The sequence below is a fragment of the Macrobrachium nipponense genome, chromosome 4 (genome assembly GCF_015104395.2).
Source record: "Macrobrachium nipponense isolate FS-2020 chromosome 4, ASM1510439v2, whole genome shotgun sequence".
NCBI lineage: Eukaryota > Metazoa > Arthropoda > Malacostraca > Decapoda > Palaemonidae > Macrobrachium > Macrobrachium nipponense.
In genome coordinates, this window is record NC_061100.1 from 136,194,163 (window position 1) to 136,220,136 (window position 25,974).

General features: G+C 37.6%; 1 protein-coding gene and 1 long non-coding RNA gene across 2 annotated transcripts in view; one reads left to right on the top strand and one right to left on the bottom strand.

The window, feature by feature from the left end:
- Nucleotides 1–25,974, bottom strand: part of LOC135211516 (uncharacterized) — a 629,390-nt gene that overhangs the window by 11,979 nt on the left and 591,437 nt on the right.
- LOC135211213 (uncharacterized) lies at nt 5,192–17,252 on the top strand. Its single transcript, XR_010313642.1, has 2 exons — nt 5,192–5,278; nt 16,810–17,252. It is a non-coding gene; the product is annotated as an uncharacterized LOC135211213 (long non-coding RNA).

Below are 25,974 nucleotides of genomic sequence, written 5' to 3' on the forward strand. Positions count from 1 at the left end.
TAAGGAATCCGAGGAGGAGGAGGAAGAGAGAGGGGTTACTGTGCCTACTTCAGTGATTAAAGAAATGTTTGCTAAATGGAGTGATTTAAAAAATTTTATTGAGACACATCATCCTAACAAAGATGTTGCAATCTGTATCCCTAACATGTTTAATGACAACACTTTTGTGCGCATTTTCATATATAAAACTTTATGTAACGGCTAATTTAAAATGGTGCAAACATTACCACAATCGCACGTATGATTTTTTTCAGAAGAGTTACCGCGCGGACGTAAGGAAAAAGTTTTTTCATAAATTCACCATAAATCGAAATATTGTGGTAGAAACTAACAATTTGTTGCAAAACGAAGGTAAATGATTGAATATTACTAAAATATAAGAGTTTTAGCTTACAATTGCGTTTTTCGGCCATTTCGGTAGTCAAAGTTGACTGAAGGTTGAAATTTTGGCACATTGTTTTTTATATGAAAATATCTCAAAACTGATAAAAGCTACAATCATGAGTATTTTTTATTTGTATTCTACATAAAAATGCGCACATATTCATATATAATACTCCATGTAACGGCTAATTTAAAATGGTACAAAAATTATGTCAAAGTGATAAAATAATTTCCGAAATGTGTCACCGATACTTTTTAGTGCAGCAAGAAAGAAATTCGCGCTTGCGCGCCTGCGTAACAATTGTAAACAAAACGACACCTTAATCCGTGAACTCCCAGCATCCCCCAAGATGCGTGATTCAAGAGTTTTCGGCTGGTAGGCCTATAAGTATTTTTCCGCGAATTTTTAAAAAAACTTTTGTATGTCGACGTAAAATACGTCCAGTCGGCACCCGAGAGACAAAAAATGTCGACGTGAAATACGTCCACTCGGCGTTTAAGGGTTAATCAGTTCTTCCATTTCTGGTTTTTTTTGGGGGGTCTGGTCATCTGAAAAGTTGTAGGCAAGAAAGGCCTTACAGTAAACTTACTGTAGGGTCCCCTATACTATTATCATTTAATGTTCTCAGAACTGAGTATCTCCTAGTATTCAATGCTATATGAATGTGGTGGAAAATCACTGTCCTTGTCTGTGGAGTCGATCTTCTAAGTGGGACAGTAAATCAGACATAGACCTTCTGAGATCCAAACAGCATTGGAGTTACAATTTTATGCATTTGTACATATCACATTAGTATGGTATTAGCAATCTTTACTAATACGATGCCCAAGTTATTGGTTAATGAAATATTGCTGATCTGTAATGATGAGCTTAGCTTTTAGCTTTCCTACTTGTGTTATTTACCAGAACAAATCTGGTAAAAAAATAAATAAATAAAAAGTAGCCGATTAATTAAGAAGTAAAATTTCAGTACATTATTTGTCTTGCTGATTTTATTCAGGATACTACAGTACTACGTACTTTGCATCAGGAGTGCAGTTTTTACTGTACAGTACCAAACATGGAGAATACCTTAGTTCCTATATGGCAAATAATTCCTTAACAGTGTACAGCACTTCAGCATCAGTCATGGTAGATTCAGTACACATACAATCTTTTTGCTGTACTATCACTGACTTATGTACATATACAAAATGGTGCAAAGTATTCTGCATTATAGTAATTTACAGTACAATACTGTACAAAATTTACACACCATTAACTATGATAGTTAGACATGTGCATGCCGTACCTGTATCAAGGTACTGATATATCGTGGTAATCTTATGTTATACAGAATCTTTCACCTTAACTTATAATGATCAAATTATGTCCCAACTGATTTGCATCATCATTGCCAAAACATAAACTAGATGCAAGTTAACATATAGCTGTTGTTTTGGATTCAAATCTTCTAATTCTTCTTTGTCTTCAGCTTTGTCCATTTCTACATGCAGTTGCGGTTTCATATCAGCCTTCTCCATCTTCCTCAGTCCAATGCATCCTGATTTCTTAAACGTTTGTCCCACATGTCATTTGCTATTTTATCCTTCCATCTGAACTCTGGCCTTCCTCCTCTTCTCCTTCCCTCTGCCGCCATGCTCAATGCTTTAACATACATGATCTTCTCTCCACATGACATGACCAAAACCAGTGTAGTGTTCCTTCCTGGGCCTTCTTCAATACTTGCCCTACCTTAACTTTTCTAATAAATTCATCTCTGGTTCTCTATCTCTTCTCGTGACTCCAGACATCCATCTCAACATCCTCATCTCTGCCACATCCATTTTCTGTTCTTGAGACTTCTTCATCGGCCACATCTTGACTCCATAAATCATCGCTGGCCTGACCACAGTTTTGTTAAACTTGTGGCTTGTCCTAAAGGATTACCCTTTCCATGGCCTATCCAAAGCTCCATGGTGACCAGACTAATGTCAAAGAATTCTCTTAACTAGTCTTGTGGCCAAGTATTGTGTCGTAATGATAAACATTAGTACACGTAATAGGGTATAAATGGACTCAGGATAAGAGAGGGCACTTTCTGTTATCCTCTGCGAACACTAATACAGTGGAACCTTGACTTACGAAAGTCCCAACTTACAAAAAATTCAAGTTACGAAAGCAAAGACGAGTTTTTTTTGCCTCTGCATACGAATATAATTCAGTTTACGAAAGAGTGTTACTGTAAAGTCCCGAGATTCGCCCGGACCACCAAGAACAATTTTAAAACTCACGCGCCTCTAACTCTGTAGAATGCCACCATCCTCCCACACTCCCATTGGTTCCTGATGCTAGTCACCGCCATAAGATCCTGCTCTCCTATTGATCAGCATCTACCCCAGTATACTTTACGTAAAGGCGTCGTTCGGCCACTTCGTCGCACCAGTGTTATCGTACGCACGCAGAATTCGTTCGTTTACATATAGGATTTCATTTGTTAACGTAAATTCGTGTTAGTTACTTCGCTTTGTACTTTATTGTGTTGTGTGAGAACTTAATTAGTAACTTAATTACGTATAGTCATGGGTCCCAAGAAAGTTGCTGAAGTTCACAGAAAGAAGAGGATGCTTTCTATGGAGACAAAGATGCAGATAATCAAGAAGTATGAGGCTGGCATGCGGTTGAGTGTGATCGCTAAGGAATATGGCTGAAATCCATTGACGATAAGCACCATCCTTAAGCAGAAGGAAGCCATCACAGCAGCTACACCTTCGAAGGGCATGACTATTTGGTCCAACAAGAGGAGCCACGTGCATGATGAGATGGAGGCTGCTTCTTATATGGATAAAAGACAAAGAAATCACTGGCGATACAATAACTTATCACTGCCGATACGATAACTGAGAGGACAATCTGCCACAAGTCCAGCGCTGTTTTCGGCGATTTGATTGCCCAGGCCGAAGACGACGGAGGAGAAGGGACATAGACGCCAACCCCAGACTTCAAGGCTTCTCGTGGGTGGTTTGAAAAATTCCGGAAATAGACTGGCATCCATTCGGTGGTGTGGCATGGGTAAGCTGCCAGCTCGGACATGAAAGTGGCCGAAGCCTTTATTAAGACGTTTGACGAGATGACGATCAACGAAAGCTACAGTTCTCAGCAAGTCTTCAACTGTGACGAGACTGGCCTTTTTTTTAAAAAAAATGCCTCATCAGACGTACATCACAGAGGAAGAGAAGAAGCTACCCGGGCATAAGCCTATGAAAGACAGGCTTACACTCGCACTATGTTCCAACACCAGTGGGGATTGTAAAGTCAAGCCCCTACTTGTCTATCATCTTCGGAGACTCCTTGAGCCTTCCAGGCTCACAAAGCGCTAAAGAAGCTTTCAGTGATGTGGAGGGCTAATGCAAAAGCCTGGGTAACGAGACTTTTGTTCACCGAGTGGGTAAATCTGTGTTTCGGCCCAACAGTGAATGCCCCTGCTCACCCTCCTGGCCTTGAGGAAGATATCCTAGCGGAGTATTCTTTCATGAAGGTTCTTTATCTTCCGCCTAACACCACACCTCTCCTCCAGCCCATGGACCAGCAAGTGATATCGAACTTCAAGAAGCTGTATACAAAACATCTTTTCAAGAGATGTTTCGACATCACCAATACCACAAACCTCACCTTGCATGAATTTTGGAAGGAGCATTTCGATATCATGATATGCATCCAACTCATCAATCAAGCTTGGCAGGAGGTTTCGAGGCAAACCTTGAATTCTTCGTGGAGGAAACTCTGGGCTGATGCCGTATCCGCCCGAGACTTTGAGGGATTCGATGTGGACGAAGCTGATGCAGATTAAGAAACAGGTGACGATCCTGAAACTGTTTCGCAACCAGATCTTGACGAGATCATTGCTCTCGGCAAGTCCATGGGGCTGGTCGTCGAGGAGGACGACATCAATGACCTTCTCGAGGAGCGCTAAGAGGAGCTTACGATGGATGACCTGAAGGAGTTGGAGGCCATGCAACATAACGTCATTTAAGAAGAGTTCTCTAGCGGCGGCAAGGAGGAGGAGGAGGACCCTATGACAACAGCTGAAATTAAGGATGCTCTAGCTGCTTTTCATAAAGTGCAATCACTTGTAGAAAAGAGACACCCCGAAAAGGCTTACACGAGTCGTATGCTTGCGCAGTTCGATGAAGTTTGCCCGAGTCGTTTGAGGAACATTGTGAAAAGCAGGCAGAAGCAATCTTCCTTGGTTAGTTATTTTTTAAAGAGGCCTTTAGTAGGAGTAAGCAAAGAGGAAGATCCAAGTGATACGAAAAAATACAGTTGAAAGTGGTGAAGAAATTGAAATTTTGTAAAAAAAAATAATAATAATAATAATAATAATAATAATAATTAATTTCTGCCATTCGTCCTCCTCTTCTGTTGCCACTTTCGGAGATTGCCTCACTCGAAAGGTAAGGTTCCACATTTTACTACATACGTATGTACATACAGTATTTCTTGTACCATGTACAGTAATACACTTTATTTACAGGTATGTAGTACATGTTAGTAGTATATGTAGTTTAATTTCGGTATTGAATGGTCCAAATTGTTGTATTTCATTGTTTATTGGTCAATTTAGCTTTATTATAAAATTTACTGGGGTGTTTTTGTAAGGCTTGGAACGAATTAGGCAATTTACATGTAAAATGTGGTTCAAGATACGAAAAATCAGGTTACGAAGGCCGCTTCGAAACTAATTAATTTATTATCCTGAGGCACTACTGTACTAACTTGACCTACTAAATGTCAAAACCACAAGAAGAAGAAGTGGTTATACATATACGCACCGCCATATTGTTTACATACAACCAAAATCTGACCAAGATGTCATTCCTTTACTGGTCAGTCAGGAAACCAGAGCTCTGAGAGGTCTGTTCTTCACTTACTGATTCAGCTGTGCATAATTTTAAGTTCAAGTTAACAATTTTTTTGTTTAGACTGTGGAGCAATTATTTATTGTGTGAAAAGCTGTAATTGGCTTATTTCACCAGGGCATGTCGGTGCTTAAGATTTATGATCGTTAGGCTAGCTCTGAGAATTTCATTCTTTGCTTATTAATTTCATTACCAAGGCTCATTGTAACATACAAGTTGAGAGCTAAGTGTGCAATTTTAAGTTTCAGCTAAAAATTTTGTTAGTGGCTAATGTGGAACAATGATTTAGTGTGTGTGAAAAGCTGTAAACCATGGTTTTTCACCAGTACACATCAAAGCTAACAATTAAGGATCATTAGCTCGAAGGGTTTTGCTCTTTGCTTATTGATTTCATTACTGAAGTTCATTGAAACACCTAATTTGAAAGCTGAGTACATAATTTTAAGTTCCCACTAAAAAATCTGTAGTTTAGACCGTGAAACAATCATTTTATTGTGCGTGAAAAGCCATAAACCGGCTTTTTTGCCAATACACATTGGTGCTTATATTTTGTGATCGTTAGCTATTTGTAGAAGAGAAAGTTGTTTTGAGGAATTTATTTTCCAATTTATTGGTTTTATCTAAAGAAATGGTCCACAATTATTACTAATAAGGATAATTCTTTCAGATAACGATGTCAGCAGTAGCCTACAATCTACATCGATTCAGTAAAAATAGGTTAACTAGACTGTAGTAGATAGTCTGGGGCCTATAACCTAAGATTATATAACCGTAAGGGTGAAAAAAAAATAACCTAGATTAGGCAGTAAACTGAATTAACGTAAGATTTAAGACATCTGTTTGGCTATGGGCCTAAGTAGTAGCCTAAATTTACACCAAAGACCTTAGGATTAGATAAAAGGCTATATCATTTTTCCTTCTTATATAGTGTGTATATGTAAGCATTGTCTTCATACTGTAGGCTATCATGTGTATACCCTTAAAAGGGAATTAAATAATCTAGATTGATTAGACAATAACCTTGGCAGGGTGATAGGCTAGCCCTAGCTATAGTAGACCAAAAACAGTTAACCAGGACTAGGTGATAGACTATAAAGTTTCACTTTAGTAATTTACTGTTTTATATACACCAAAAACAGTACATACACCAAATGGGCTATGAGGTAGTAGCCTATCTTGAAAGCTACAAATTACACCTGGTTAATCCTATACCTTTAAAGGTAAATTAATCAGGATTAGACAATAACCTATTCTAAGTGATAGCCTAACTATAAAATTTCACACCAGTGAGTTTCATATTAGAAAGTTACTTTTATATAGTAGATCAAATAGCCTAGGGCTAGATATAAACAACCTGAGTTAGACAAAAGATGTTAGCCTAACTATGGATTTACATGCAAGTAACTTTCTGTTTTTATATAGTCCTTACATTTGATCTAGAATAATCTGGGTTAGGCAACACCCTATACTAGGCTAAAAGAAAACAATTTAGGAAACACCCTATTGTTGGTGAACTAAGTGGTAGTTTAGCCCAAATACCCTAGGACAGGATATAAACAGTATCCTAGGCATACTTAAATAACCTAAGCCATTTATAACAGTGGCTTGGCTAACTAAACAAGTTAGTACATAGGAAATTAGTCCAAATGTCCAAATGGTATGACAGTTCAAATTAAAAATTTACATAGCTAGTGCTGTATATCATTACAAGGCTGCCATTATACAGGACCCTCAGTTCAAGTGTTCCATATCAAATTGTTCAGGTCATTTTGTACCAGTGGGTATGGCTCATACCACCTGCGTGGGTATAGTCTTGTAAAAAAAAAACAATTAAAATTTGCTTGGTTGACAGATATGTACCAAACTTATAGCATGCTACTGGCAGCAAGTTTACTGGATGAAACTGCTCATTTTAAGCTGTCCCGGTGATTCGTAGGGTTCAGTCAGACTAAGGAAAGGGGAAATTATATCTTTCCGGCAAAACTCCAGCAGCAGATATGTAACCCTTTTTTCTCAGATCAACATTTATGTTCCACTACCTCCCTGGTGTTTTATGTTTGGGCAAAAACCCAGTAACATCAGTCCCCACTATCTCCCAGATTAAACCCGTGGAAGAAATAGAGGAATTTTTACATACATTCTTACTAGTGAATATGATGGGGGCATTGCCACTGAAATGACAATGCTGAATCTGGATGGATCAGGGAAACAAATTTCAGAGAGCAATAGGAGAAACCTTGTAGAAGGAATTCTATCCCCATTTACAGCTATCGATGCGGAAGAGGATCTTTTCCCCCAAAAGGGATATTAGGGTCCATCTGACCAACTGATATTACTATATTTCTGGAGGGGTATTGTAACTTAACCCAGGACCTCTGTCCCTTTAGTAACAGGCAGTTACAGTTCAGTTGTTGAAGCTCATTCAAAATGTGCCAGCTTCCCCAAACAGGATACACAGCTTGTAGCATTTGATCAATTCTTTAAGGAAATTAGGATCCTTCCCCAAAAAGGGATACAACAAGGATCCACCTGAACCCAATGGAAATGACAACACTTTTAGAGGGTTATAGTAATTCACCCAGGACCTCTGCCCCCTGGGGAACAGGCAGTTGCAGCTCAGCTTTAGATACTCAGTCAGGTTACACAAGCTCCCTCAGAAGGGATACAGTGGTACCTCGTTTGTCGAACGTTTCTAATGTTGAACATTCCGTTTTTCTGTTTGTTGAACGTTTCTTATGTTGAACATTCCGTTTTTCTAACAAAATTTTCGAGAAAATTTTGTATTGTTTGTCAAACAAGTGCTCGTACTTCGAACTGACTGATTATCTAGTTTATACTAGTACTTGTATTTGGTGGCCTGCTGTGTCCTACAAGAGAAACTGTATTAAAAATTTCTTTTAATTTACAATATATAGTTGAATGATGACCATATTTGACAAAATAAATAAAAGTATAAAGCATTTCAGTATAAAATTTAGCTTTCAATATAAAATTTAGCATAAAAGATGTATAAAATCGTACGTAACCGCGGTGATGTCACGCCCAGCTGACTTGAGACTGAACAAGGCTGCGTTGATATGTTGAGGAGAGAAGGAGAAGAGAGTTAAAATATCACTGTGTGTATGTAAAAGTTATAACAGTTCACACACAAAAGGGAATTTCACAATAAATTTAACATAATGATAAAATATGACATCAGTCAAATGCAATAAAAAAAGAGAGAGAGAAAGTCTTAATTGGGCAGTGTTCGGTCGCCAAGTGAAACAGTCTAGTTGAACAATATTTAGCAAAATAGTAAATGAAAGATCAAAGCTTTTCACAATAAAATTTAGCATAAACAAATTAACAAAATCATTTGTCATTGCAGTGATGCACAGCTAACTTCAGGTAGAGGGAGGGAGAGTCAACATATTTTAGGAATAATGAATGAATGATTTTAACCCTTAAACGCCGAAGGGGTATAATAAAAATCGTCTCCCGTATATTTTACTAGAAATAGTGCTAAAGGGGACACATTTCACGGAGCGACACGGCTGAGCCCAGAAAATATTTTTTTCAAAAAATCACAGCGCACTTAGTTTTCAAGATTAAGAGTTAAATTTTGGCTCCTTTTTTTGTCATTGCCTGAAGTTTAATATGCAACCATCAGAAATGAAAAAAAAATATCATTATCATATATAAATAATGCGATATATGTTAGCGCAAAAACAAAATTTCATATATAATTGTATTCAAATCGCGCTGTGAGCAAAACGGTTAAAGCTAACGAGGTAATTTTTTTTTCGTTATATTGTAACGCGCGGACGTAAAACTTTTTTTTTTTCAAAAATTCACCATAAATCTAAATATTGTTCTAGAGACTTCCAATTTGTTTCAAAACAAAGATAAATGATTGAATATTACTATACTGTGAGAGTTTTAGCTTACAATTGCAGTTTTCAACCATTTCGGACGAGTTAATGTTAACCAAATGTAGGGTTTTTTTATATTTTTTTATATGCAAATATTTCAAAAAGGAGAAAAGCTACAACCTTCAATTATTTTTTGTTGTACTCTACATGAAATTGTGCACATTTTCATATATAAAACTCTATGAAACGCCTAATATAAAACGGAGCAAATATTCCGAGAATGCAACGTACGCATTTCGGAGATTTGCGGCAGAGAACCCGCGCGCGAAGGGAAGGAAAATTTTTTGTAAATTTCACCATAAATCTAAATATTGTGCTAGAGACTTCGAAATTGTTTCAAAATGAAGATAAATGACTGAATATTACTAGACTGTAAGATTTTTAGCTTACAATTGCGTTTTTCGACCATTTCGGTAGAGTCAAAGTTAACCAAACGTGGTTTTTTTTTTATTTATCGTGATTTATATGCAAATATTTCAAAAATGAGAAAAGCTACAACCTTCAATTATTTTTAGTTGTATTCTACATGAAATTGCGCACATTTTCATATATAAAACTTTATTTAACGGCTAATTTAAAATGGTGCAAACATTACGACGATCGGACAAAAAAATTTCTGATTTTTTTCGGAATAGTTACCGCGCGGATGTAAGGAAAAAAATTTTTTTTGTTTTCATAAATTCACCATAAATCGAAATATTGTGCTAGAGACTTCCAATTTGTTGCAAAATGAAGGTAAATGATTGAATATTACTAGAATATAAGAATTTTAGCTTACAATTTGCGTTTTTAGACCATTTCGGTAGAGTCAAAGTTGACCGAAGGTTGAAATTTTGGCACTTATCATTATTTATATAAAAATATTTCAAAACTGATAAAAGCTAAAACCATGGGTTGTCTTTAGTTGTATTGTGAATGAAATTGCGCACATTTCCAAATATAAAACTTTATGTAACGGCTAATTTAAAATGGTGCAAACATTACGACAATCGCACGAAAAAATTTATGATTTTTTCGGAAGTTACCGCGCAGACGTAAGGAAAAAGTTTTTTTTCACAAATTCCTATAAATCGAAATATTGTGCTAGAGACTTCCAATTTGTTGCAAAATGAAGGTAAATGATTGAATATTACTAAAATATAAGAGTTTTAGCTTACAATTGCATTTTTCAACCATTTCGGTAGAGTCAAAGTTGACCGAAGGTTGAAATTTTGGCACATCGTTATTTATATGAAAATATTTCAAAACTGATGAAAGCTACAATCATGAGTATTTTATTGTTGTATTCTACATGAAATTGCGCACATTTTCATGTATAATACTTCATGTAACGGCTAATTTAAAATGCTGCAAAAATTATGTCAAAGTGACAAAATAATTTCTGAGATGTGTCACTGATACTTTATAGTGCGATAAGAAAGAAATTCGTGCTTGTGCGCCTGCATAACGATTGTAAACAAAACAACACCTTGATCCGTGAACTCCCAGCATCCCCCAAGGCGCATGATTCAAAAGTTTTCAGCTGGTAGGCCTATAAGTATTTTTCTGCAAATTTTTAAAAAAACTTTACTATGTCGATGTAAAATACGTCCAATCGGCACCCGACAGACAATTTATCTCAACGTAAAATATGTCCAATAGGCGTTTAAGGGTAAAGTTATCATGCGTTGTGGTATTGTTGAGGAGAGAAGAAGAGACAGTAAAAACTTTACTATAATATGTACATAAAAGGAGAATCAATTCACATAAAAAATAAAATGTTATTTCACAATAAATTTAACATTATGTTTTATCATTAAGACAATCAAATGCAATGGGAAAAAAGAAAAAGAAGACTCGCTCGAGTCAGTGGTCAGTGTGTGTGGGGTCTGCGTCCCACTAACCTATCAGCTGAGATGATTATTCGCCCATTTCACTTACACTCGATCTGCCCAAATCAATTCTTTTAGGTATGGTAAAATATGTACCTATCTAGTGACAATTGCTTTTTACGATTTTTTACTACTGTAAAAGTAATTCAGCGCTGTAATAAACAACTGGCGCCGCATTCAGCTTCTGTGTGCCTTTCATTGTTTGTTTAAATGGTTTCTTTGTGAAAAGCTATTTTATCTCTCTTTCCTTTTCTTGCATTCTTAACTTATTACTTATTTGTTTGCAAAATCCCCATGTTTATTTTAAAGTTTGCTATCATAGGATAATTAATTTCTTTTGTGCACTAAAGATCCAAGTGTAAACACGCTGATTTACTCTCTCTCTCTCTCTCTCTCTCTCTCTCTCTCTCTCTCTCTCTCTCTCTCTCTCTCTCTCTCTCTCTCTCTTACACACACACACTATCGATTCCTCTGATTATCCTTGTAAAATGTGAATAAAATTGATTTTGTTTTCAACCTTTGCCTACTGCAACACTGTCAGTTTCCTAAAAGGTTTCTCGTGTATCCTCCCTCCATCCCACAGCCAGCCGGGCACCATTTTCACTAAACACTTCATAAATTGTACACAGAAAAAATAAAATTTTGAAAATTTTATTTCATATATACTGTTTCATTACTTTACTCTTAATTTAAAACATATAAATAATAGAAAAAATGTGAAAAGGGGGTGCTTTTTGGGTTAGCTGGAACGAACGATCCTGATTCCCTTTATTTCTTATGGGGATATTTGTTTCATATTTCGAACAAATCGTACTTCAAACAGCCTTCTGGAATGAATTAAGTTCGAAGTCAGAGGTACTACTGTACACAATTTGCGGTATCTGATCAATTCCGTAAGGAAATTATGAATAACATCAGAAAATGTCGTTGCCACAGAATGGCAATGTATGAGCAACATGATGCATGATTCCGAAAAGGAATTTCAGTTAGTCTAGTACACTTCAAAGTGTAGAAGTGCTGCATCCTACAGCCCAAAAGTGAGAGGGATGCAAATGCTGCCCAAATAAGGTCTAGTATTGTAATTATGACTGGAAACTACTATTGGTTAAATTACACTCCAAAGTGTAAAAGTGCTGCATCCTGTTACCCAGAAGTGAGAGGGGATGCAAATGCTGTTCAAATAAGTCGAGTGTTGGAATTATGACTGGAAACCACTATTGGTCAGTTCTCAATACAAAACTTCAAATCAAAACAGGGCTCCAATACTCACTTCTCATGATACTCATGATCCTTGGTCAGGCGCATCAGTGCGCATTGTCTCTCCCTATAGTAAATACGTATCTAATTTATGAGAGAAAAACTATGAACAAAGCTGTACATATGAAAGACCACTAATAGAAACGGTCTTCTTACCTGTGTTTATAACATTAAAAGCTATAGAAGACACCCTTTATCAGGACCAAAGTTACTCAAAGATTTTCAGAATTTTGTAGTGATTTAAAGACCAGAGACAATGGCTGAATTAAAACCAGTTGCTTCAGCCGTCCCAGTTTTGGAAAACTCCACAAGAAAAGCCTCCTTTATTTATGGCTACACAGCAATTTAGGACCCCTATGAGAAGAATCTCAGAGGCTACAGCCTCAGCAGAATTTCATACTAGGATCCACTTCTTTAGTATCATAACGTCTACCACCTTGCTGGAAGTTGCCACCAGAAGTCTTCCAAATTGTTCCAGAGCAATTGTTGCTGTTATGGTTAAAAAAGTCTTATGAGAACCCTGTGGCAAGCATCCTATGACTTTCTAGAGTGGGACATAAAACAGCAAATGGAAACATTGGAGGGCTCCAACTAATCACTTCCTAATGTAACTTCATTATTACATAATAACTTTTTGTAAGGACCTGTTTGAGGAGTTTGTTGTGGTTAAAAACTTAACGGGCAAGTCCACCACCAATACAATTATACGATAGTATGTACTCTCTTTTGGGGAAAATGGGGATTTAGGAAACAAAAACCCAAAACTTCCCCTTACCCAACCCAAAAAGCCTTGCTTAAAAAGGTAAGCCTTCAGTCACCCTAAAAGTTTTTCCTCAAAGAACAGGTAGGTGTTCAGAAGGGATGATGCCACAAAAAAGGACTATAACAACAGCAAGAAAATACTTTTCACATGGTTCAAAGACCCCCTTATAGGAAAAGGAAAAGCAACAAATGGAATGCTTATCAAGGGCAGAGGTACAGGAAGAGGTGGATACCAATAAGAATGGTATGGTTGGGGGTCAACTTCAATGACACCACAGGCAATTAAAGTCTTCCCTTTGGTGACACTTCATTAATTTGAATGGGCTGGGATGGAAACAGTCACCCCTCCTGTAAAGGGGTTCTTCCAAAAACCAGACTCCTCTCTGTTATGTTACATGCAGAAAGGCCGTATAATGGGAGCAATAGAGAAATGTGCAGATTTTTGCCACCAAGCATGTCCCTGTGTCCCTAAAAAGGATTCCTCCAAACAAAGAGTGATCCTAAACCTATCAACACTGAACAAGGACAATGTTTGCCAAATTTTCCAACTAACTACCATTGCTCTAGTGCGTTCAATTGTTCTAAAAGAGACTTGGACAACTATAGATCTGAAAGATGCATACATACTGACACGTCCCTGTCATTGTTCCTTTCCATTTCTTCCTAAGGCTCTGGATACGGAAAGATATGTACAGATTCAAAGTCATGCCCTGTGGGCTAAACATTGCCCTAAGATTTGACAAAGTTAGTAACGGTAGTTCTTCGAGACATCAGAAATACAACTAATGGCCCACCTAGACGACTGGTTGATTTGGGGGCCCACAAGAAGTGTGCTTGAAAAACCTAAGAGTAGTGGTCAATTGACTAGTCAAAAGTTTTATGATATATTGGCAAAATCCCACTCTTTCAGTAGCTGGGACTGTGTTGGGATACTTTTTATGGCCCATCTTTCCCTATCATACTAAAAACGGAATAAGGCAAGTCCTCAAAATGTGCCTTGCAAAGCCTAGAGTTCCCAAACGGCAGTTAGAGCGTAAGATGGGCTTGTTGCAATTTGCATCGATAATAGAGCCAATATTTGTAGTACAATAAATTAATATGAACAAATTATAGCTACCGCATGCAACAAACAAGATGTGAGACCGGCCTCATCAAAAGATTAATAAAGGTAGGGAGATTGTTCGGCCTCAATCCCAGAAGGAATCTCTGGCGATACAAGTCATCCTGACTTCTCAGTCTGTATGAACGTCAATACAAACAGATGCCTTGTTGACAGGTTTGGAGGATGTTGGGAGGATCGTCAGGTGGCAGGGAGGTGTTCAGCTACTCTGAGGAATTGTATTGATTTCCTGGAGCTTTTTGTCACTCAAAAAACTCAAGACCTCCAAAAGAGAGACATTTGGTTGGTTACATTGCAAGGTTCTAGACAACATGCTGTCAATGTCCTACATTAAGAGGTCGGGATGATACTCGCGCTCCTCCCAAATATGGTAATACTAGCCATCCTTTGATGGGGCAAGAAAGGAAGTGGTACTTGTCTGCAATTCACCTCATGGGGTCTCTGAAAGTATGTAAGACTCCCTATCAAGGATAATGACAACCTAAACAGAGTGGAGTTAGACAACCACTCTTTCAGAAAATAGCCAACATGCCTCCACAAATGGATCTGTTCGCCACATATGAGAATCACAAACTGCCAGGCAAGCAACCGCAAGAGATGCCTTCCTACAAGATTTAAACAAATGGAGGACGATACACCTTGTCCTCCATTGTTCCAGATTTCATGGCGTGGAGCAAACTCCTAACCTACTAAGGAACAGCTTACTTAATACATAGCCCCAAATTGTCCACTGTTTTATCCAAGTCAGCAGGAGGGAAAGCCGTTTAAGGATCCTCCTCTCTAAGCCAAGACCTTCACGGGTGGATTTTCTTAAATATCTCTACCATGAAAATTACCTGCCCAACATTGCTAGGTACCTAGTGCAAAAATTACAGATTTCATATACCTGGCAATATAGTGACATTATAACCATACTGAGAGCATAGTCAAACATTCTAGGTAAACAATTTAAAAATTTCTTATTCTTTTTTTAAGACAAACGCCTTGCAGATACAACATTCATGGACTACAAGGTAGCATTAATGGAACCATTGTGATTTGACTCTAGTATATAAGTTGTAACTTTCCTTCTGTGGTCCTTTGCACTACAAAGATCTACTCTAGAAAGGTTCCAATCACTTGGTCCCTGAACATGGTGCTAAGATTTTGATCAGCCCCCTCAATTCAGTGGACCCGATAAAACCACAATTCACAAGCTACAGTATGCGATCTTCTTGATCGCATTAGCATCAGGAGCTCTTATTAGCAAACTGGCAGTTAGAGCATAAGATGGGAACAATATATCACACAATCAGCTGACAATCAATTATTATGTATTGTCCTCTGGCCTGTCGTTCCAGGCCAAGAATGGGATTCCTTTAAGAAGGAAATCTCCTATTCTGAGTAAACTAGAATTAGCAGACAAAACACTATGCTCAGTTCAAGCACTTAAGGTTTTACCTAGAGGTCACGGCAGATATCCCAAAAGGGTTGTTTTTTTCCTACACTCTAGCAACGCTTGCCACAAGTTCGAACAAATTTGACTGCACTGTGTAGAACAAATTTGACTGCACTGTGTATCAGTATTTGGCATGGATAGTCTTGACCCATAGGCGCTACAGTGGCAAACCACGAGTCTTCCTAAGAGGCGGGTATGCTAACTTTCGCTGGGGAAGGTTTGACAATACTGCAACCATACTTAGCATGCTTAGGTAAGCCACCACAGAACTTCACCCTAAAAAACATGAGTTTACAAGTAGTTTCTTGTTCTTTGCTACCAAACCTAAAGGTATTTGGAATAAATGGGGCCTTGAAACTAGTGGCTTGATTCTGGATCAAAAATGTTTTTGGGTTGTCGGGATTAAAATTCTAGATCACCTGCCAATGTCTTTGTAAAGCACCTTGAGGATGAGACGACGACTACACTATCAAGAAACTGGTTTTGACGTAGAAAAAACCTTTTTTTGGTAGTCGCTGTTGAGTCCCTAAATCCCTCCCACTTCCCTAAAGAAAAGACATGGAATTTGGGTAAGGGATCATACTACATTGACAACAGAAAGGAATGAAGTCTTGATCAGATTTTGGTTGTATGTAAACAATATGACGGTGGTATGCACATAACCACTTCTTCTTGTGCTTTTGACATAGTAGGTAAACTGGGTATTAGCATTCGCTGTGGATAATAGAAAGTGCCCCCTTATCCTGAGTCTATTTATACTCTATCACATGTTGTAATGTTTACCATTACGGCACAATACCCGGCCACAAGACTGCTTTAGGGAATTCTTAGACATTAGTCTGGTCACCATGGAGCTCTGGATAGACCATAGAAATGGTAAGCGTTGAGGACTCGACAGCGACTACCAAAACTAGGTTTTTCCACATGTCAAATTCTGTTTTTGGATTACAGTATACCTCACAAACTTATCAGCTTGGATCATGCAAGACTGAATGTTCATTTAGTGAAACTACAAAGGTTTAATGTTCAAAAGTGGATATTTCTAATCTTATGAAACAATTTCTATATTCACCCAAATGGCAAAATGCAAGTTGTAATTCTTGAGTAAGATCCAATTTTTTTCTGGTTGGTTACTATTATTACTATCATTATTTTTCTCTCTTGCAGGTAGTCTTTTTTCAGTGCAACTGATGTTTTCTAAGACGACAGACTGGTATCATCCTCTACTTGTTTCCCAAATCAGAGCATATGGCTCCTAGAGTGCAGAACAGAGATGGATTATGCCAACAGTTTTCATATCTCGTACAGGAGACAGAAAAACTATGCAATGCCCAAAAATCAATACAGATTGCATAATTGATATGCTCAAAGCCTATATGACTGAATTTTTCCATAATATTTTAAAGGCAAAATGTTTTTGTATGGACTAACTTATCTTTCAGAAAACTTAAAAATCATCTCTGAAATTGTTTTGAAAATGGGTATTCTGAGCAAAATCTAGAACTAACTGAAAACCTAATACCCACTGAGATACAATTGTTGAGAAAAAAGATTTTCATTTAACAGTGGTTGGTTTAATCTTATGTATCTGAAATAAACATATAACTTTATTCTTTTTTTTTTTCTTTCATAAAATTTAAACCAGATTTTCAGGCCATATTCATGTTATTAATGATAACATTAAAACTTTCTTTGGTTGGGAAACTTGGTTTTCATTGCCTAACATAGCCTGTGGTATCCTAACAGAATTATTTACAATCTTTTTGGCCATTTAAATTAACATAAATATATAGTATCTCCGAGTGTAATCTTTGAAATTCTAAATGGCATTATTTTTATTATTATTAGATTAATTATTATTATTTAGAAGATGAACGCTATTCACATGGAACAAGCCCACAGGGACCACTGACTTGAAATTCAAGCTTCCAAAGAATATGGTATTCATTTGTTACGGACATATGTCCTATTGAAGATCATCTTGCAAATGCATTAAGTCCAAAGCTATGTAAATTGGTTTTGGTATGGGCTTTGATTTAGTGAAATATGACATTCAGTTTCAAATTTTGTAGTGTACTTTATCTTCTTCACATTTTTCAAGTATCAACTAGTGGTGTGGTGTTCTTGTCTCCCAAAGATGGTATTCACGAACCTGTTGTTTTTTACTCTGTGGCATATGGTTATTAGCACTTGAAGCAGGTTTTTTACAATTGGTAGTGTAATTGTTGTAATATACGTAAATCTTATTTCATGATGTACAATGATGCAGGTGTCCGTCTTTTTAGAAGCCTAAAGTAGATCAGCAAGTGCTTATTCTTGTGCCCAAGATGGCTAAAACCAAGGATGAGTAACATATTACAGCACCTCAGAGCCACTGATTTCCTCTCAGAGTACATTGTTACTGCTTGAACAAGCAATTGATATTACCCTATAACTACTGAATTTGAAGACAAACAGGTTTCCATGGATCTCTATGTTAGCTACGTATGTAAAATATCCAGTTGCCTTTGGCATGGTTCCTCTTACATCATTTGTTTTATATAGCCAATTTGGTTTTGGCTCTAGGGATCTGGAGTCCATTGAGAAGCTGTATGTTTATCTGTAAAGGAGACAAGTTGCTCACTTCTCACTGGGCTCCTTATGTCTACAGTCAATATATATGTTGTCTGTTATCGAACTACCTGTGTTCTTACAATTATATCAAGTCACAATGCAGTGCATAAATTGTGTCAGATGTGAGGATGATCAAGCACTGGAGAAAACTGTAATGGAAACACACAAACACCACCCATGGTGATATCTAAATGATCAATCCATGGTGTCTTGATCACTCACTTAAGACTATATGAAGGGAAATAGTATACTGTATGTGAATGATAACAAACAGTATAAACAATCACAACCACAGCATTCCAAAAAAGTTTCAGTAGGAAAAAATGACAAATTTTTTAATCAATTTATATTTTTCATAGCTAACAAATGTGAGGTCTTAACAATAAGATATTTTCCAAGTGCCAACTGGTAACCAGTTAAAAACAATCAAAGATTGTAAGTAAGGAATCTGTGAGATCTGGCAACTCCTGCACGTACAAGGTGATAGCTGGTCAGAGACCGCGCACTACCTCGTGGCGTCTTTAGTCTTTTCCCAACCCAGGAACTATAACATAGAGAGGGGCAGCTAGAGCTGGGCAGTAAACGTTAAGACCTCAGGTTTGTTAGCTATGAAAAATACAAAACTGATTTTAAAATTTGTCATTTGTTCATATGCAGAACAAACCTTCAGTCTTAACAATAGGGTAGCCTTATACTTGGCGGGAGGTACAAGTATCCTTAGAAGAAAGAGTTCCAGAGAAGGTGGTCTCATGCCCGCGAGCATATAGATAAACCGATATCTAACAACTCAGCCATCTGGGTTGCCATACAACGATATATGAGTAGATTCATTGCAACCATGGATAAAAACAATGAAGTTTAAAACCAAACTTCATCATAACCTATGGAAAACCAGATGAACAAATCACTGAAGTCAGCAGTTCTTGCAAAATCCAGAATCAAGTCTGCAAAGACAATATATCAAATTTTAACCCACATCAGTCAACTTAGCCTAGGATACCTCAGAAATCTGATAAATATTGTGGTTATGTAGTAAAATTCTCAGCTGCTTCATCACATACCCATTACTACTTAATACAAGACTGTTCGCACATCTCATGCAAATTCCAGGCGTGTCAATCTGCTCATAGGACCAAATTTTCAGCTTGGTTAGATATGTTAGCATACAGCTGCAAGATCCTTTAGAATCCTTGGTAGCTAAATAAGTAATAGTAGTTTGTGTGAGCAGTTTCTGTGATTTCTAGGATTAGGATTACAGGATGTCTCTAGTCTTCATAATTTTAATCTCAATTTTTATCATTTCTTTTGTTTAGGAGGTGGTAACTTTAATTACAGTTGAAATTTGCTGTGAACTTCTAGTTTGTGAACAGCACTGAACAAGAGGTATTTTCTTAGGTACTGTAAGTAGAGTAAATGTTTTAAATGTATGCATTTAATACGTTACTTCCAATATTGTGAAGTGTGAATTGCTAGTTAATTGCTTAAGAGTTCAATGACAAATTCTTGCCTATTTGTTTATCTTTGGTAAATTTCGTATTGGAAGTAATGTGCTCACTAAATGCTTATACAGTGGTACCTCGAGATACGAAAGGCGCAACTTACGAAAAACTCGAGATACGAAAGCCAATGCGAAAAATTTAACGGCTCTACATACGAAAAGTTTTCAAGATACGAAAGGTTTCTGAAAATCCGAGGTTCGCCCGGATAACAATTTTGAAACTCGCGCCGCTATCTTAGTACTAGTAGACTCGCCACCATCCTCCTGCTCTCCCATTGGTTCCTGATGCTAGTCACCGCCATGAGATCCTTCTCTCCTATTGGACAGCATCCCTCCCATCATGCATCTTCTACGTACGTGGTGGCGTGCCTATCTCGGCCTCTTCGTACCGACATCTTTATCGTACACACGTGACATTCGTTCGGTCCAACGATTTCGTTTAGTAACGTAAATTCGTTAGTGATTTCGTTGCAGTAATATTATCGTGTCGTGCGAAAACTTTATTGTGTAACTTATACGTAAATTACGTACAAGATAACGTAGTCATGGGTCCCAAGAAAGTTGAAATTCACGGAAAGAAGCGCATGCTCTCTTTGGAGACAAAGATGGAGATCATCAAGAAGTACAAACTGGTATGCGATTGAGTGTGATCGCAAAGGAATACGGTCGTAATCATTCGATAATAGGCACCATCCTTAAACAGAAGGATGCCATCGAAGCAGCTACACCGTCGAAGGGCATCACTATTTTGTTCAGCAAGAGGACCCACGTGCACGACGAGATGGAACGGGTGCTCCTCGTCTGGATAAAAGACAAAGAAATCGCTGGCGATACAGTAACGGAGACAGCAATCGCCCACAAGGCCAGCACTATTTTCGGCGATTTGATTGTGCAGGCGGAAGACGACGGAGGGGAAGGGACTTCAATGCCAACCCCAGAGTTCAAGGCTTCGCATGGCTGGTTCGAGAAATTCCGTAAACAGACTGGCATCCATTCGGTGGTGTGTCATGGGGAGGCTGCCAGCTCGGACACGAAAGCAGCCGAAGCATTTAAGAAAACTTTCAACGAGATGATGACCAAGGAAGGCTACAGTTCTCAGCAGGTTTTCAACTGTGATGAGACTGGCCTTTTTTGGAAAAAATTGCCTCGTCGGACGTACATCACGGAGGAAGAGAAGAAGCTACCAGGGCATAAGCCTATGAAAGACAGGCTTACGCTCGCACTTTGTTCCAACGCCAGTGGGGATTGTAAGGTGAAGCCCCTACTGGTGTATCATTCTGAGACTCCTCGAGCCTTCAAGGTCCACAAAGTGCTGAAGGAGAAGCTTACAGTGATGTGGAGGGCTAATGCAAAAGCCTGGGTAACGAGGCTTTTGTTCACCGGGTGGGTAAATCTGTGTTTCGGCCCGACAGTGAAGAAATTTTTGGAAGAGAAGCACCTCCCCCTGAAATGTCTGCTGGTGTTGGACAATGCCCCTCCCCACCCTCCTGGCCTCGAGGAAGATATCCTAGCAGAGTATTCCTTCGTTAAGATTCTTTTTCTTCCGCCCAACACCACCCCTCTCCTCCAGCCCATGGACCAGCAAGTGATAGCGAACTTTAAGAAGCTGTACACGAAACATCTTTTCAAGAGATGTTTCGACATCACCGATACCACAAACCTCACCTTGCGTGAATTTTGGAAGGAGCATTTCGACATCGTCATTTGTATCCGACTCATTGACCAAGCTTGGCAGGAGGTTTCGAGGCGAACCTTGAATTCCTCGTGGAGGAAACTCTGGCCTGATGCCGTATCCGCCCGAGACTTTGAGGGATTCGACGTGGGCGAAGCTCGTGCTGCAGAGTCCGAAACAGTTGGCGATCCCGAAACTGTTTTGCAACCAGATCTTGACGAGATCGTTACACTCAGCAAGTCCATGGGGCTGGTCGTCGACGAGGACGACATCATCGACCATCTCGAGGAGCACCGAGGAGCTTACGACGGATGACCTGAAGGAGTTGGAGGCCATGCAACATAACGTCGTTCAAGAGGAGTTCTCTAGCAGCGGCGAGGAAGAGGAGGAGGACCCTATGACAACGGCAGAAATTAAGGATGTTCTAGCCGCTTTTCATAAAGTGCAATCGTTTATCGAAAAAAGACACACCCCGAAAAGGCTCACACAGGTCGTATGCTTGCGCAGTTCGATGACATTTGCCCGAGTTGTTTCAGGAACATTGTGAAAAGTAGGCAGAAGCAATCTTCCTTGGATCGTTATTTTTTAAAGAGGCCTTCAGCATTAGCAGGAGTAAGCAAAAAGGAAGAACCAAGTGATAAAAAACAGAAAGTTGAAAGCAAAAAGGAAGAACCAAGTGATGAGAAAAAGAAAGTTGAAAGCAAAAAGGAAGAACCAAGTGATAAACAGAACGTTGAAAGTGGTGATGAAGTTAGAAAAAAAAAAAAAAAATTCTAACTTTTAGTTTTTTGTAAAGTTAAGTGTTACAGTTTTGTTAATGTGTTTTGTAAATTTTAGTTTTATAGTTTTCCTTAAATTTTTTATGTGTTTTCGTAAAGTTAAGTGTACGTACGTACGTACGTACGCTATCTGCCGTTTGTCCTCCTCCTCCTCTGCCGCCACTTTCGGAGATAGCCTCACTCAAAAGGTAAGCTTCCACATTTTATGTACAGTATTTTCTTGTTACCATGTACACTAATATACACTTTATTTACAGGTTATTTTGCATTTTGTTATTAATTTAGGTATTGAATGGTCCAAATTGTTGTAGTATTTCATTGTTTATAGGTCAATTTAGCTTTATTATTAAATTTACTGGGGTGTTTTTGGAGGGCTTGGAATGGATTAGCCATTTTACATGTAAAATGTAGTCCAAGATACGAAAACCTCATGATACGAAAGGCGCCTCGGAACGGATTAATTTCGTATCTCGAGGTACTACTGTAGTTTCCTTTATATTGCTATACCTATATTTAGCGACCAGTCTTCCCATATGAGTAATGAATAATGTTTTCCCATTCTGCGTGTGTTTTTCACAGAAAAAGGTTTTATATTTTCACAGTTCCCTTTTACTAATTTATTTTTCTTATATACTACATATATATACATACAGTGGAACCTCGGTTTTTGTACATAATCCATTCCAGAACCTCCAACGAAAACCAAAACAATAATTCCTATAATGAATAATGTAAATACAATTAATGCGTTCCAGACCCCCAAAAATATTAACATATAATACATTTTATAGGAAATAAACACAGTTTTACAATCAGAAAACAAGAAATAAATATAAATGACGAAATGAACATTTAACTTCACTCATACCTTTGTGGAAAATACCTGTTAGTGTATGGAAGACGGAGAGGAGGGGAGAGGGAGAAGAGTTTATTGTTTGGAATGGGAATCTCCCTCCAGAAGGACTTCAAGTATCAAGGACCTATCTGGGGTTACTTCTCTTAGTTTTTTACTGGCACTATCTGAGGTTACTTCCCAACTTTGTTTTTTACTGGCACTAAGACCAGCTTGAGAGTTACTGGACCCGTCACACAACAAAACTGTCCATAGACATTTGTTTCTGGCATTCCTTTAAAATTTGCCTAAAGTTAAACAGAACATTGTCATTAAACATGTTGGAGACATGGATTACAAATTCTTTGTTGGGATGATAATTCCCCACAAAATTTTTTACATTATTCCACTTTGCAAACATGTCCTTATTCCCTGAAGTAGGCAAATTATGTTTGCCCATTTGTTTTCTGAATTTTTCAAACCAGCCTCTGCTGGCCTTAAATTCACTAACAGCAGCGCTTGTTGTAGGCATTTTCTCACCGAGATCAGCGTGCAACTTCCTCCAACACTTTGTTAAGGGTTCTTTCTTTAATTCTATAGTGTTTCTCACCTTTTTTTTACATAAGGGTTAGCACTTGGAACTCTCTTTGGCCCCAAGATGGCTTATTTAGCAGTTGCACTCAAGTAAAAAAAGCACAAAAACAACGAATACAAAAACAGAGTGGGGCTCAAGAGAAGGGATGCTTTGTTTTGGTGCTCAATACATGGGCCGGTCATGCTCTGGGCCCCGAATGGAGCGTTTCCAAATGTAAGAAAACTGAGGAAACATACGATAACCAAGATAGAATTTCGTAGAAAAACGTCTACGAAAACTGAAATGTACGATAAGAGAGGCATACGGAAAATGAGGTTTGACTGTATATATAATAATATATACATATATATTTATTTATTTACTCATGCAGTGAAGGAGGATTTTCTGACTAACACTTTCGTGCTATTCTTAACTATTTTAGTTTTGGCTTCTTGTTAGATCTTTCTCCTGACTCCTTGTTTTCTTTGGAGTCTTGGGTCTCTTCACAGACTGCCCCAGGAAAACCCTTGTCTCCACAGGTCTTTCTTGCTATTCACAGCATCAGAAGCTCCACACACCTTTCTCCTAAATTACTACTTAGGCTCTGATAGAGTAAAGGGTTGTGATAAACCAGACATTTTTTTTAAACCGAAGTTAACTTCTTTCAGTGCAAACCCATACATTTTAATTAAAATGCCCCCATTCTAATCCTAAAATAAAGCCATGTATTAACCCCCCTAAGTCCACTGATCCTATTCTTGTACAAGTGGACGATTATATGAAGACGTTTAACCAGAATACAGAGTTCACTAAAGAATTAAAAATTAATAAAACTATTAAATATCTCTAGTTTAAACTCTGTAATAATGAATTAAACTCCGTAATAAGGAAGACTGAAAATAAAGCAATCCAAATAAAAGGATCTAAACCTCAAGCAAGAAGTGCTTCTCCTTAGGAACAATGGGAATAAGTCACTCTGGATACTTTTGAGTGAATTCACACCTTCCTAATACATAAAACATTTTCATACTGGTAAAAAAATTATGTCAAACTGGAATCACCTGCTTTCTCTGTCTTCAGCTGATAGAAACACATGCAAAATATCAGGGATTGTGTTTGTGTACAGAAATATATACAAATCAGATATACACAAAAATTAGTTACAAACATAAGTATGTAAGCACTGTGGCTTTACATGGTTTTGTCTTCCCATTTTCCTCAAGTAAAATACCTCTACATAAGTAACAAGTCTACGATATATAAAATACATATACATAAGCACCAACATTAAAGTATATATATTTGATATTGCTATAAAGATGGAATGCTTTGTAGCTACACTCTTGATCACCATACACTATCTAGTTAGTAAAATGGCATATTCAAAATATTATATTGTAAATAATAAATAGTAAACAAAATAATAAGGTGAAACTAACAGAACAGAAAACACTTACCATGATCAATTTCCCTTAAATTTCAGCAGCATAGTGGTTTTTATTCTTATCTTACTGCTACATTATTAAACAAATATATGCTAGAAAGGAAAGGTTAGTCCAGGTCAGGTCTGTTATGTCTTTTCCAATCCCACCAACTTAAAAAAAAATACAATATGAAAAATGTAATAAATCCAACACTAAAAGAACTTTCAATATCCATGCTAGTCAATCCATAAGTAGCTAATTCTTCATATCTCCTGAGCTCTACAATAAATCAATCATGATTCAGAAAAAATTACTTTTGAGAGCCAACACCATTCTTGCACATCAACTATGAAAAATCTTTGCATGATTTGTGTATTATTAATTAACAGAGCATTACACATTTTACAGCAATACAGTAAACAAAAGTTATTCATCTTTAGTGTTAAGAGAAAGATCATATCAATAAGGTTTTTGGGAGCTGCACATATCTGGAAAAACATTTATCATGATAAGAACTTCCTTTTCAACATACATTGCACCCTAAATACAGAATGGCATAGTAAATTCTTGTACCTAATACAATGCTGTTCCTAATCCTGCAATAAACTACTTAAGTGTACTGCATATGTTTTTGAAAAAATCCCAGAGACCACCATACCTAATAAATAAAAACAAATATTTAAAAAGATGTGAAAAAACACTTTTAATCTCCAGGGCCTCTCACATGCTGAGGCTGTGATTACAGTCACTAGTTCATGCGTCTAAGTCTGGTCAAGCTCTAGTCAAATCACACAGACAGGCATGCAGGAAGCAATAAGTAAAATGAACTTATCTTATACTGTCCTTTACCCATATCTTCTTTCCCAGGTTCAGGTCAAGATGACACAGGTGGGGATTATAAAGATCCTAGAACATTTTACTGAAAAACATATTTATATAT